Source organism: Rutidosis leptorrhynchoides, chromosome 11 (assembly GCF_046630445.1).
Source record: "Rutidosis leptorrhynchoides isolate AG116_Rl617_1_P2 chromosome 11, CSIRO_AGI_Rlap_v1, whole genome shotgun sequence".
Classification (NCBI taxonomy): Eukaryota; Viridiplantae; Streptophyta; class Magnoliopsida; order Asterales; family Asteraceae; genus Rutidosis; species Rutidosis leptorrhynchoides.
This window is the reverse complement of record NC_092343.1, coordinates 361767512-361780010: the sequence shown is the minus strand read 5'-3', so window position 1 is coordinate 361780010 and position 12499 is coordinate 361767512. Positions and strand designations below refer to the sequence as shown.

Sequence of the window (12499 nt, the reverse complement as noted above, 5' to 3'; positions counted from 1 at the left end):
GTTGAAAATTTTCTTAAACAATTCTTTCCGGCATCTAAAGCCGTAAGACTTCAAGGAGAAATTGTTACGATCACACAGAAGCCAAATGAAACTCTATATGAGGCATGGACAAGATTTGGTAAGTTATTAAGAGGATGTCCGCAACATGGTTTAGACACTTGTCAAATAGTACAAATATTCTACCAAGGATGCGACATCACTACAAGGAAAGACATAGACATAGCAGCTGGTGGTTCCATTATGAAGAAAACAGAAACTGATGCTCACAAAATTATTGATAACACTGCTTCCCACTCACATGAGTGGCACTAAGAAAAAGATATCGTTAGATCATCTAAAGCAGCTAGAGGCGATTCTAGCCATGACTTAGATTCCATTTCCGCAAAGATAGATGTTGTCGAGAGACGAATGGAAAAGATGACTAAAGATATCCACTCAATACGAATTAGTTGTGAGCAGTGTGGAGGACCACATTTAACAAAAGATATTCTCAGTATTGAACTAACAATGGAACAAAGAGAGAATGTTTCATACATAAACCAAAGGCCTGAAAATAATTATCAGAATAATTATCAACCGCCAAGACCAATTTACAATCAAAATCAGAATTATAATCGAAATGTTCCATACAACAACCAACAAGGTCCTAGTAATCAACAAGTATCCAATAATACTTACAATCAGCAAAGACCTAATTTTCAAAACAAACCACCACAAACCGATGATAAAAAGTCAAATTTAGAAGATATGATGACGAAGCTAGTTGAATCTCAAACGCAGTTTTTCACATCTCAAAAACAAACCAATGAACAAAATGCTCAAGCATTTAGAAATCAACAAGCTTCTATTCAAAATCTGGAACAAGAAGTAAGTAACCTAGCAAGGTTAATAGGTGAAAGAAAACCGGGAAGTCTACCTAGTGATACAAATGCTAACCCCCGAAATGAAACAGCTAAAGCCATTACCACAAGAAGTGGTATTACACTTAAACCACCTGAAATACCTGTAATTTCTGAGGAAGCTATTCCTACTCCACAAGAACCACAACCTGAACAAGATAAGGAAAAAGAACCGATAGTTGAAAAGGTTAATGAAGATAACACAGTTAAGGCAAAACCTTATGTTAAACCATACCAACCACCACTTCCTTACCCAAGTAAAATGAGAAAAGAGAGACTTGAAGCCGAGCAATCCAAATTCTTGGATATGTTTAAACAGATAAATGTAAATCTTCCTTTCATTGATGTGATTTCAGGAATGCCTAGATATGCTAAATTTCTGAAAGATCTAATCTTAAATAGAAAGAAAATGGAAGAACTCTTGGCTGTTACTATGAATGCTAATTGTTCAGCAGCGCTGTTGAATAAGATACCAGAAAAACTATCTGATCCAGGAAGTTTCACAATTCCATATTTTCTGGGTAGTCTTAGTTCAATAGAAGCATTGGCAGACTTAGGTGCTAGTATAAATTTAATGCCGTATTCACTATACACTAAACTAGACCTTGTAGAATTGAAACCAACACGAATAAGCATACAACTAGCCGATAGATCAGTAAAATATCCTAGAGGGATAATGGAGAACATGCTAGTTAAAGTTGGTACTTTAGTATTTCCAGTAGATTTTGTTGTTCTGGACATGGAAGAAGATTCTCAAGTTCCTCTCATATTAGGAAGACCATTTTTAAACATGGCTAAAGCAATGATAGACGTGTTTGGTAAAAACTAACCCTAAGTATAGAGGACGAGAGTGTTACCTTTTCAGTTGATAGAGCAATACAACAACCGCAATCTGCAGATGATATATGTTATTATATTCAAACTATAGAATCACATGCAGAATTGTTAGAAGAATTTCTAGAATTACAAGGAACAGGAGAATGTTCTTTAGGAGAAGGAACTGAACCAATTGATGAAACTGAAATGTTAGCTACACTTATGGCTAATGGATATGAACCAACAACAGAAGAAATTCAAATGCTAAAAGAAGAAGACAGATATCAATATAAATCATCGATAGAAGAACCTCCGACATTAGAGTTAAAGCCACTTCCAAACCATTTGGAATATGCTTATTTACATGGTGAATCTGAATTACCTGTAATAATATCGTCTTCTCTTACTGAAAATGAAAAATCTCAACTCATTTCTGTGCTAAAAGCTCATAAACCAGCCATTGCATGGAAGATTCATGATATTAAAGGAATAAGTACTTCGTATTGCACACATAAAATCCTTATGGAAGAAGGTCATAAAACATATGTGCAATGCCAACGAAGACTAAATCCTAATATGCAAGATGTTGTTAAGAAAGAAATTATTAAACTGCTAGATGCAGGTTTAATTTATCCAATTTCTGATAGTCCATGGGTAAGCCCAGTTCAATGCGTACCTAAGAAGGGTGGCATGACTGTCATCACAAATGAGAAAAATGAGCTTATTCCTACTAGGACTGTAACAGGATGGCGTGTTTGTATTGATCGTAGAAAATTAAATGACGCCACCAGAAAAGATCACTTTCCCTTACCTTTTATTGATCAAATGTTGGAAAGATTAGCCGGAAATAGTTACTATTGTTTTCTTGATGGTTTTTCCGGATACTTTCAAATTCTAATAGCACCCGAGGACCAAGAGAAAACCACATTCACTTGCCCTTATGGTACTTTTTCTTACAAACGCATGCCATTTGGACTTTGCAACGCCCCTGCAACCTTTCAAAGGTGCATGATGGCGATTTTTCATGACATGATAGAAGAATGCATGGAAGTTTTCATGGATGACTTTTCAGTCTTCGGTGATACTTTTAAATCATGTTTAGTTAATCTTGAACGAATGCTTATTAGATGTGAACAATCAAATCTAGTACTTAATTGAGAGAAATGCCATTTCATGGTTAAAGAAGGCATCGTTCTTGGATATAAAATCTCAAAGGAAGGAATTGAAGTGGATAGAGCTAAAGTAGATGTAATTGCTAAACTTCCACATCCCACCAATGTTAGAGGAGTTAAGAGTTTTCTAGGGTATGCCGATTTTTACCGACGTTTCATAAAATATTTTTCTAAAATTGCCACTCCTATGAATAAACTCCTAGAAAAGGATGCTCCATTCATCTTTTCAGATGAATGTATCAAATCTTTTAATACACTTAAAGAAAAACTCACTAATGCGCCAATCATGATAACTCCAAATTGGAATCTACCGTTTGAACTTATGTGCGATGCAAGTGATTTTGCAATGGGAGCCGTTTTAGGACAAATGATTGAAAAATGATTTCAACCTATATATTATGCTAGTAAGACGTTACAAGGAGCACAAACAAATTACACAACTACTGAAAAAGAACTCCTTGCTATTGTCTTTGCTTTTGACAAATTTCGTTCATATCTCGTTCTAGCAAAAACGGTGGTCTATACTGACCATTATGCTCTTAGATACCTATTTTCGAAACAAGATGCTAAACCACGATTAATCCGTTGGATCTTACTCTTACAAGAGTTTGATATTGAAATCCGAGATAAAAAGGGAGCAGAAAATCTCGTCGCTGATCATCTTTCTCGTCTTGAAAATCCCGAATTAGAAGTTCTAAATGAATCGGCCATACAAGACAACTTTCCTGATGAATATCTATTGAAGATAGATTATAATGAAATTCCATGGTTTGCAGACTATGCAAACTATTTAGTATGTGGATTCCTTGAAAAAGGATTGTCGTACCAAAAACGAAAGAAATTCTTTAGTGATATAAAACACTATTTCTGGGAAGATCCACATTTGTTTAAAAGTTGTCCAGATGGAATAATACGCCGATGTGTATTCGGAGATGAAGCTAGTAAAATCTTAAACCATTGTCACACAGGACCAACAGGAGGGCATTATGGGCCTCAACTAACAGCAAGAAAAGTTTACGATGCTGGATTCTATTGGCCTACAATTTACAAAGATGCACACCTTCTTTGCAAATCCTGTGATGCTTGTCAAAGGGCCGGAAAAATAAGTCAACGTGATGAAATGCCACAAAATGTCATTCAAGTATGTGAAGTATTTGACATTTGGGGTATTGACTTTATGGGTCCATTTCCAAAATCTCATAATAATCTCTATATTCTCGTAGCCATTGATTATGTATCTAAATGGGCGAAAGCACAAGCTCTCCCAACTAATGATGCACGAGTTGTAGTCAACTTTTTAAAACGTCTTTTTGCAAGATTTGGAACACCGAAAGCTTTAATAAGTGATCGGGGTACTCATTTCTGTAATAATCAACTTGAGAAAGTTCTCAAAAGATATGGAGTAACTCATAAAATCTCCACTGCTTATCATCCACAGACAAGTGGACAAGTTGAAAATACCAACTGAGCTTTAAAACGTATTCTAGAGAAAACCGTAGGATCAAATCCGAAGGAATGGTCCATTAAATTGGAGGATGCACTCTGGGCTTTTAGAACAGCCTACAAAACTCCAATTGGAACCACACCTTTTAAACTCGTTTACAGAAAAGCATGTCATCTTCCAGTAGAAATTGAACACAAAGCATTTTGGGCTTTGAAGACATGTAATCTTGATTTACATGAAGCTGGACGTCTACGATTAAGTCAGCTAAACGAATTAGAAGAATTAAGACAAGAAGCATACGAAAATTCACTAATCTATAAGGAAAGAACGAAGAAATGGCATGATAAAAGAATCAGAAGTTCAAAAGAATTTAAGGAAAGAGACAAAGTTCTTCTTTTCAATTCACGATTCAAGCTATTTCCTGAAAAATTGAAATCAAGATGGTCTGGACCATTCATAGTCAAAAGAGTTTTCCCATACGGAACAGTAGAATTAATAAATTCAAATGGGATTGAATTTAAAGTTAATGGTCACAGAGTTAAACATTACATAGATAGTCCGATGGAAGTTGACAACGAAGTTAATCACAATTTCAACACCACAGCTAACTAAGTGTGGGGAGAATCAAGTCTTTTAAGGATAATATGTATTTCTGTTAGAGTTAGATTTTCTGTTTTCGTGTAGTTCTCGAAAATGGAACCCGAATGGACTTTCGCTTGCAGACCCTAAAGAACTAGTCTTCTCCCCTCATTCTAAATTTTTATTTTTTTTAGGTTTTACGAAATGAAGACTTCCTGTGAATTAAACCATGGTCTAATGCTACACGCTTTGATTACTAAATGGAATAATGACACCCTTCCAAGTGAAATAGCATCATTAATCAGAGGCAAATTGGACGAAGTAAGAAAAGAATCCAGATGCGAAAATAATAAGTTACAATTTGGTAAAGGAAAATCAAAATCTGCAGCGAAAAGAAGAGCACGACACCTTGAAAGATGTCACAAATGCGGAAAATGGTCACACGAAGGTAAATGTTCAAATATTCAAACCTATTCAAACACCGAATTTGTTACTTTATGCAGAGACGGGCCGTTCATATGTTTAGAAGAAAAATCGATAAATGCTCGAGGTTACGCCTATGTAGCTATGGAAAACCAATTAGTCCGACTATCTTATGAGTGGGCTAGAGCATATCACTAAGAAATCTCTTTCACAGGTAAGTTTGTACAGTTTTCATTTTTATTTTTATTTTTATTTTTAACCTTTTGATAATAAACGCTAAATTGTTCGCTATAAAGTATTAAATTGGTATTCCATAAAATTAGGTCTTGCGACCGAAATTATTGATATCATACAAATATTTATTACATCACTGCGAAATTTAACGTTTATTCTTAAGGTATAAATATCTTTAATCAATCAACGAAAAATATTTCAAAAATTCATCATGAGTTAAATTAGGTCATGGAACCGAAATTACTTTACCGAAAAGAGGGGCGCATATTTTTGATAATATTTGATTGATTAAAGTGGGATAAAAGCCAAAAAGATTTTTAATTTTATTTTTACCATGTTTTTAAAATTAATATATAAATATTAAATTAATATTATGAATTTTTTTTAAAATCAATATATTTAAGTTTGTAAATATTTGAAAATTTTAATATTTTTAATATAAGTTTGTATGTATAAAAACAAAAATATAATATAAGTTTGGTGTGAATTTTTAATTATTAATATGAATTTTCAATTTTATGCATTTTAAATTTAAGTTTGGTGTGGATTTAAAAACAAAAATTTACTTTATTTCGCTAAGTTAAAAATATGATTTTTAAAATTCGTCGTGAGTTGAAGACTAGGTCGTTGAACCGAAATTTCTTTACCCGAGGGAGGGACGAGAACTTTTATTATCATTATTTTTAACCTTATTGAATTAAAGTATGCCAAAAACATTAAAAAAAAACTAAAAAAATATTTGCTTTTAAATCAACGCTTTGAAATGACGAAATTTTAAAATTTTGTCGAGGGACGGACTAGGACATCGTTCCGAAACAACCTCGTCCTAAATAAAAGGAAAAACAAAATTTTAAATTTAATTTATGTTTTAAATAGTATAAAGTTTTTTTTTATAAAAAAAAATCAAAAAAAAAACAACAGATCACCGCAAATCGCGGTGATTTAAAAGGGCCCACTACCGCACTCGCGGAGGTCACAAAACCCAAATGGGTTATCTGGTCGAACAGACCAGTTCCAAACACACACACACATATTTTCACCCGAAAAACCCACGAAAAATCATCACAAATTCGCCATTTTTCATCAATTTTCATCAAATCTTTCATAAAATGGCAATGAGGAGACTATTATCAAGGAATTACACAAGGAAATCGGTAAATTTCTACACCTAAACACCATTTAATCCGAATTTTAGTGTTCTTGAACAATTTCATACATAATTCGATTTTGATGATTTCTAGTGTAATAATGCTTAAATTGTTTATATATTATGCTTGTATAACCTAGATTGATGCTATTTAACATGATTAGAAGCTTTGAACTTCAATTTTTGAGTAATCTAGGGTTTGTGTTCTTGAGCAAAATTAGGGCTTTTTGATATAAACAGGTTATAGAAGAATTTTGTTGTTAGTTTATGCTAAATTGAGTAGTGTAACATGTTTAGGTTGCTAAATGATCAAAACTTTGATCCTAAACATGATTTATGAAGATTAAAGTGGACTTTTTGAACCAAAATTGCATGAACTTGATTTAATTGATATGAATGCCATGAGGAACTTATTTAATTGTTATAATGATTGTTTTTGACATGTTTTAAAAGATAAATGCGAAGGAACTTTGTGTACATTTTTGTAAAAGTATATTTGTAAAAGTATAGAATTGTTAATATTTTGAAAATGTGTATAGAGTTTAATATGGATTAAACATGTAATTGTAATTGTTTAGATTTATGATTTTGCTAAAACTAATGCATATTTGGATGCACAAAAATTGTGTTTATTTTGCAGACTGAAAGGGGTGAATCTTCATCCCAGGCTCGCAATGCTCCTCCGGAAGATGCAGATCAACAGGAAATTAATAACCAATACCGACAAGATATGCCTCACCCAATTGTTTTATATTCAAACATTCATGAGGCAGATTTACATCCGAGTTTGAGATTTGATAGATATTGGATAGACTATCCAAAATATCAAAAGAACCTACACAACCTTGTGTCTAATAATGTTGAGGTACCCAGAGTTATAGATTGGGAACCATTAGAGGTAGTGGAATTGGCCGAGCCAATCAGGGAATTACTTACTCAAAGGTATGGTAATTATACTTTTAGTGATTGGGTAAGTTTATTCAACATGCGTAGACCTGTGTATAGAGAATGGTGTATAGAGTTATTATGTACTATTGAAATAAATGATCGGGTAGATACTTTAACCAATCGTAGTTTTCTTAGATTTTTATTAGGAAGGGAGATGCGCCATATGTCTTTTCTAGATATGGCTCGGGCTTTACGTATATATACGCCCGAGGAGCTAGCATCTTATGATTGTCAGAGGTTAATAGTTTATGGTAGGAGGGTGGATGAGAATTTTGATACGAATGACGTATGGAGTAGGAAGACTAGCCATCGCCGATTTCAGGGGGGATTATACTCTTATCTTGATATTGATAGAGCTGAATTAAGAGTAATCCATAGGTTTTTTGCCAATTCGATTACACAACGAGGTAAGAATAAGGAAAAGGTAAATGAACAGGATTTGTTTTACCACATGTGTATTCGAGACCCACAGAGCACTGTAAGTATACCTTTTTGTGTGGGTTATTATTTATTGACTATGGTTAGGGGTATGAGGCGTGGTAGCATAATAGGAGGTGGTATATTTATTACTTTAATTGCTGAATATCTTGGTGTGGATAGAAGTAGGGGGGGAATATTAATGGCAGAATCAGAACCCCGCGATAGAATAGATTTGCGTGTTTAACATAGTGCTAAGGTCTTAAAGAAACGAAACAACGCGGCAGCACGTTATGATGGCAGGCATCCACAGGTTGAGAGAGATCAACAGCAAGGTCAATCGGGAGGGGGTAATCCAATGACGGAAATGCAAATTTTTATGGCTCGACACGAGTATGAAATGGCTAGACAAAAAGCATTTCAAGATTGGCAGTATCATCAAAGCCAAATCATAAGTCATTGTACACACGTAGGTAGAGACTACATTCCTACCGTTATGCCCGAATTTTCTCCTTGAACTTTAGAGAGCCGACCACCATATCCTACATATGACCCGGCCCAAGCATTTTACAGCATCTATGGATACGCTTGGGACCCATACTGGAACCATCCTCCTCATCCGTAATTTTCTATTTTTGTTTATTTTATTGTAATGTTACTAATTCTTAATTTTCTTATTTTTTATTTCTTATTTTATTATTATAATAGCTTTTATAATTTTCTAACTTTATTAGATTTTAATAATTTTTGAATGTGGTGTGAAAACCCAACTTCAAAAATATGTATATATGTGTTTGTATTTTATCTCATGTACAAAATAGGGTAAAACAGCGCATTTTCAAAGACTGGCATTAAGTTCAGCAAAAGCTAGTACTTTTGACAAAAAAAAAATGAAAAACAAATGTGATGTACCAACAGACGGAATGATCAAATGATGTGCACCATTTATCATTCAGCAAACAAACGCCAATATGTTTGGAAACTTTGGTAAAATTTAATCATTTTTCTACGCTAATCACCCTCAATAATTTAAATTGTTACTGATTTCTGGCAAATGAGGGCATTGCAAGATCTTAAGTGTGGGAAAGGGTTAAATTCTTTCGGATTTTAAATTTTTTTTTTTTTTTGATTTAAACACTTGGTTACCACTAAAAATACTAGTAACGCAGTAGTTGTATTAGAATCTAGTGCTCCCTGATAATAAAGAACAGCCCTAGTCTTATATACTGACTACCCAATTCTAGTAAAAATTTTCAAAATTTTCAATTAAATGAATTCAAAATCATGTATACATATTTATGAACGATAAAACTAGGTGTTAACACTGAAATTATTGTTACCTCGGAAAGGACATAAATTGAGAAACAAACCAAAATGTTAGAATTCATTTAAAATGGAATAGAGGACAATAAAAAGGCAAATAAAAGAAAATAAAAGCCAAGTGTGGGAAAATTTACCAAAGTTATTTAAAACATATATCACATATTTTTGTACAAATAACTGAAGATACTTCTGCTTTGGACTAATCTAAAAAGTTTTACCCGATTTACTGTAAGAGAGATGGATCTACACGATGAATCAATTCCATCATTTAAAGGAAGTAAAGTCTTCCAAAAAAGAAACGCGCTTCTTGATTTAGGTCATGAAGTTGTCGTCCAGACCAGCTGTAGGTTGACGAAAAATCTAGAAAAGTCATCTCTAAAATCAGCAGGAAATCCACGTACCTCAGCATCAAACAGGGTCGCCAAGTGGTCAGACTTATCCTAACCATGAGAGGATCTGTCTTGTAAAATGGGGAGGACGCCGTGCAAATTAGCTGGATAAGACTAATGAATCAGATCCCCAGAAAGGAAAATCTCCTTAAAGATCAAAAATCAGCTTTTAAGACTGATATTACTCAATCCTAGAGATTGACCTAAAAGATTGAGAATTCAAACTCATGGAATTCAATGATATCTAAACTCGAGCTGAACGAGAAAATATTTTGATCAAAATTACAAACCGATTTGTTTTCTGAAAACCCATTTTCAATGCGTTCATTACCATTGAACGTAAAATCCTGAGAATTCACCTGGAATTCATTAGGTCACCTGAACCAAATCGGGTGTCAACCGTAAGAACGGTGGTTGCATAGCATGGTCAAAGACAGGACCTTGTGCCAGACCGAAAAATTATAAGGGTGAGCTTTACTATTGCTCCTACAAAGGATAGTAATTGCATCCGATACGTTATAGACCATAATTAAAAGCATGTCAGGGGACATTGCCTTAACAGTTGCTTGTTCAACGCTTTCCTTTACAACCGGACGGTAGTTTATCGAAAGGTAATATATGGAACAAGTATACTGGACTTGTTGCTTTCCCAATACAAGGTTAGCAAGTGGGTGACACAAAACCGCAAGTTTTGAGCTAAAAATTTCAAATATGAAACCCACCAAACCCACAAAAAGAATTTGCAAACACCGGTGAAGGGTTATTCCGGAAAACTTATCTAGGGTAAAAGCTAGATTTAATTTTCAAAAGATCAAATGTTTTCATAAAGATCCAATTTCCTTAATGGATCTAAATTTTTATAGTCATGTGGGACTGTAAACCATAACGTTACTACCATTGTTCATACCGCCGTATAGAAATCACTGATGTACAAAGTGTGAAGAATAAAGAAGTGATTCTAGTATATTTCAAGACTATATTTCTTGAGGACAAGCAACACTCAAGTGTGGGAATATTTGATAATGCTAAAAACGAACATATATTTCATAGCATTATCCCTCAAGAAAGACAAGCTTTTAGTTGCAGTTGTCCTATTTACAAGGAATATTCATTTAAATATTAAAAGGTGAAGACAAAAAGCAGATTCGACAAATTGAAGACGCAAACGACCAAAAAGCTAAAAAGTACAAAGTACAAGCAAAGAGGTTCAAATTATTGATGAGGAACGCCTAAAAATGACAAGAGTGCAAGCCGCAACACGCAAAGTACAAGATATTAAATCATACGAAAGGACGTTCAAAAATCCGGAACCGAGACATGAACCAACTTTCAACGTACGACGCAACGGATCGGAAATAATAAATTAACTATGTATATAAACATAATATAATATATAATTAATTATATAAATTATATATTTATATTATATTTATAATAAAAAACCGTCGGCAGCCTTGGATCCTTTATTTGGTGAGCTGAAATTGAGGGGACCGCACTCGCGGAGGTCTGAAGAACAAAAGGGACCGCACTCGCTGAGGTCCCATTTCCTATAAAAAGGGATGCAGTTCAACGATTTTAGGGACGGATATATATTTATATTTATATTTATATTTTCTTTACTCAATTTATGTATCAAGTGTCAGTCCAAATCGTAATCACAATTTGTAATTTTAATTTTAAGTTAGTGATAATAATAAGGTTCGATTAGTCGAATGTTTTAAGGTTTTGTAAGTCGAAACTCTGTCCGTGTACCGCTACGCTATTAATACCCACTGTAAGTTATGTTTATGTTATTTTCATTAATGTCTCGTAGCTAAATTATTATTATGCTTATTTAATGCCGAAGTAATCGTGATGTTTGACTAAATATTAAATTTGGGTAATTGGGCTTTATACCATAATTGGGGTTTGGACAAAAGAACGACACTTGTGGAAATTAGACTATGGACTATTAATGGGCTTTATATTTGTTTAACTAAATGATAGTTTGTTAATTTTAATATAAAGATTTATAATTGGACGTACCTATAAATAACCATATACACTCAATCGGACACGATGGGCGGGATATTTATATGTATGAATAATCGTTCATTTAACTGGACACGGGAATGGATTAATAGTCTATGGAATTATTAAAACAGGGGTGAAATTATGTACAAGGACACTTGGCGTAATTGTTAACAAAGTATTAAAACATTGGGTTACACGCAGTAGATATCCTGGTGTAATTATTAAACAAAGTATTAAAACCTTGTTACTGTTTAAGTCCCCAATTAGTTGGAATATTTGACTTCGGGTATAAAGATAATTTGACGAGGACACTCGCACTTTATATTTATGACTGATGGACTGTTATGGACAAAAACCAGACGGACATATTAAATAATCCAGGACAAAGGACAATTAACCCATGGGAATAAACTAAAATCAACACGTCAAACATCATGATTACGGAAGTTTAAATAAGCATAATTCCTTTATTTTCATATTTAATTGCACTTTTAATTATCGCACTTTTATTTATTGTCATTGTATTTAATTGCACTTTTAATTATCGCACTTTTATTTATTGTCATTGTATTTAATTACACTTTTAATTTTCGTACTCTTTAATTATCGTAATTTTATTTTATCGCACTTTTATTATCCGAATTTCATTATCGTTATTTACTTTACGCTTTAAATTAAGTTGTATTTATTTTTAA

At 33.4% G+C, this 12499-nt stretch overlaps 1 protein-coding gene across 1 annotated transcript in view; it reads left to right on the top strand.

Moving 5' to 3' along the window:
- LOC139875892 (uncharacterized) overlaps positions 1 to 12499 on the top strand; it is a 44048-nt gene that overhangs the window by 6422 nt on the left and 25127 nt on the right. The window lies entirely within an intron of this gene.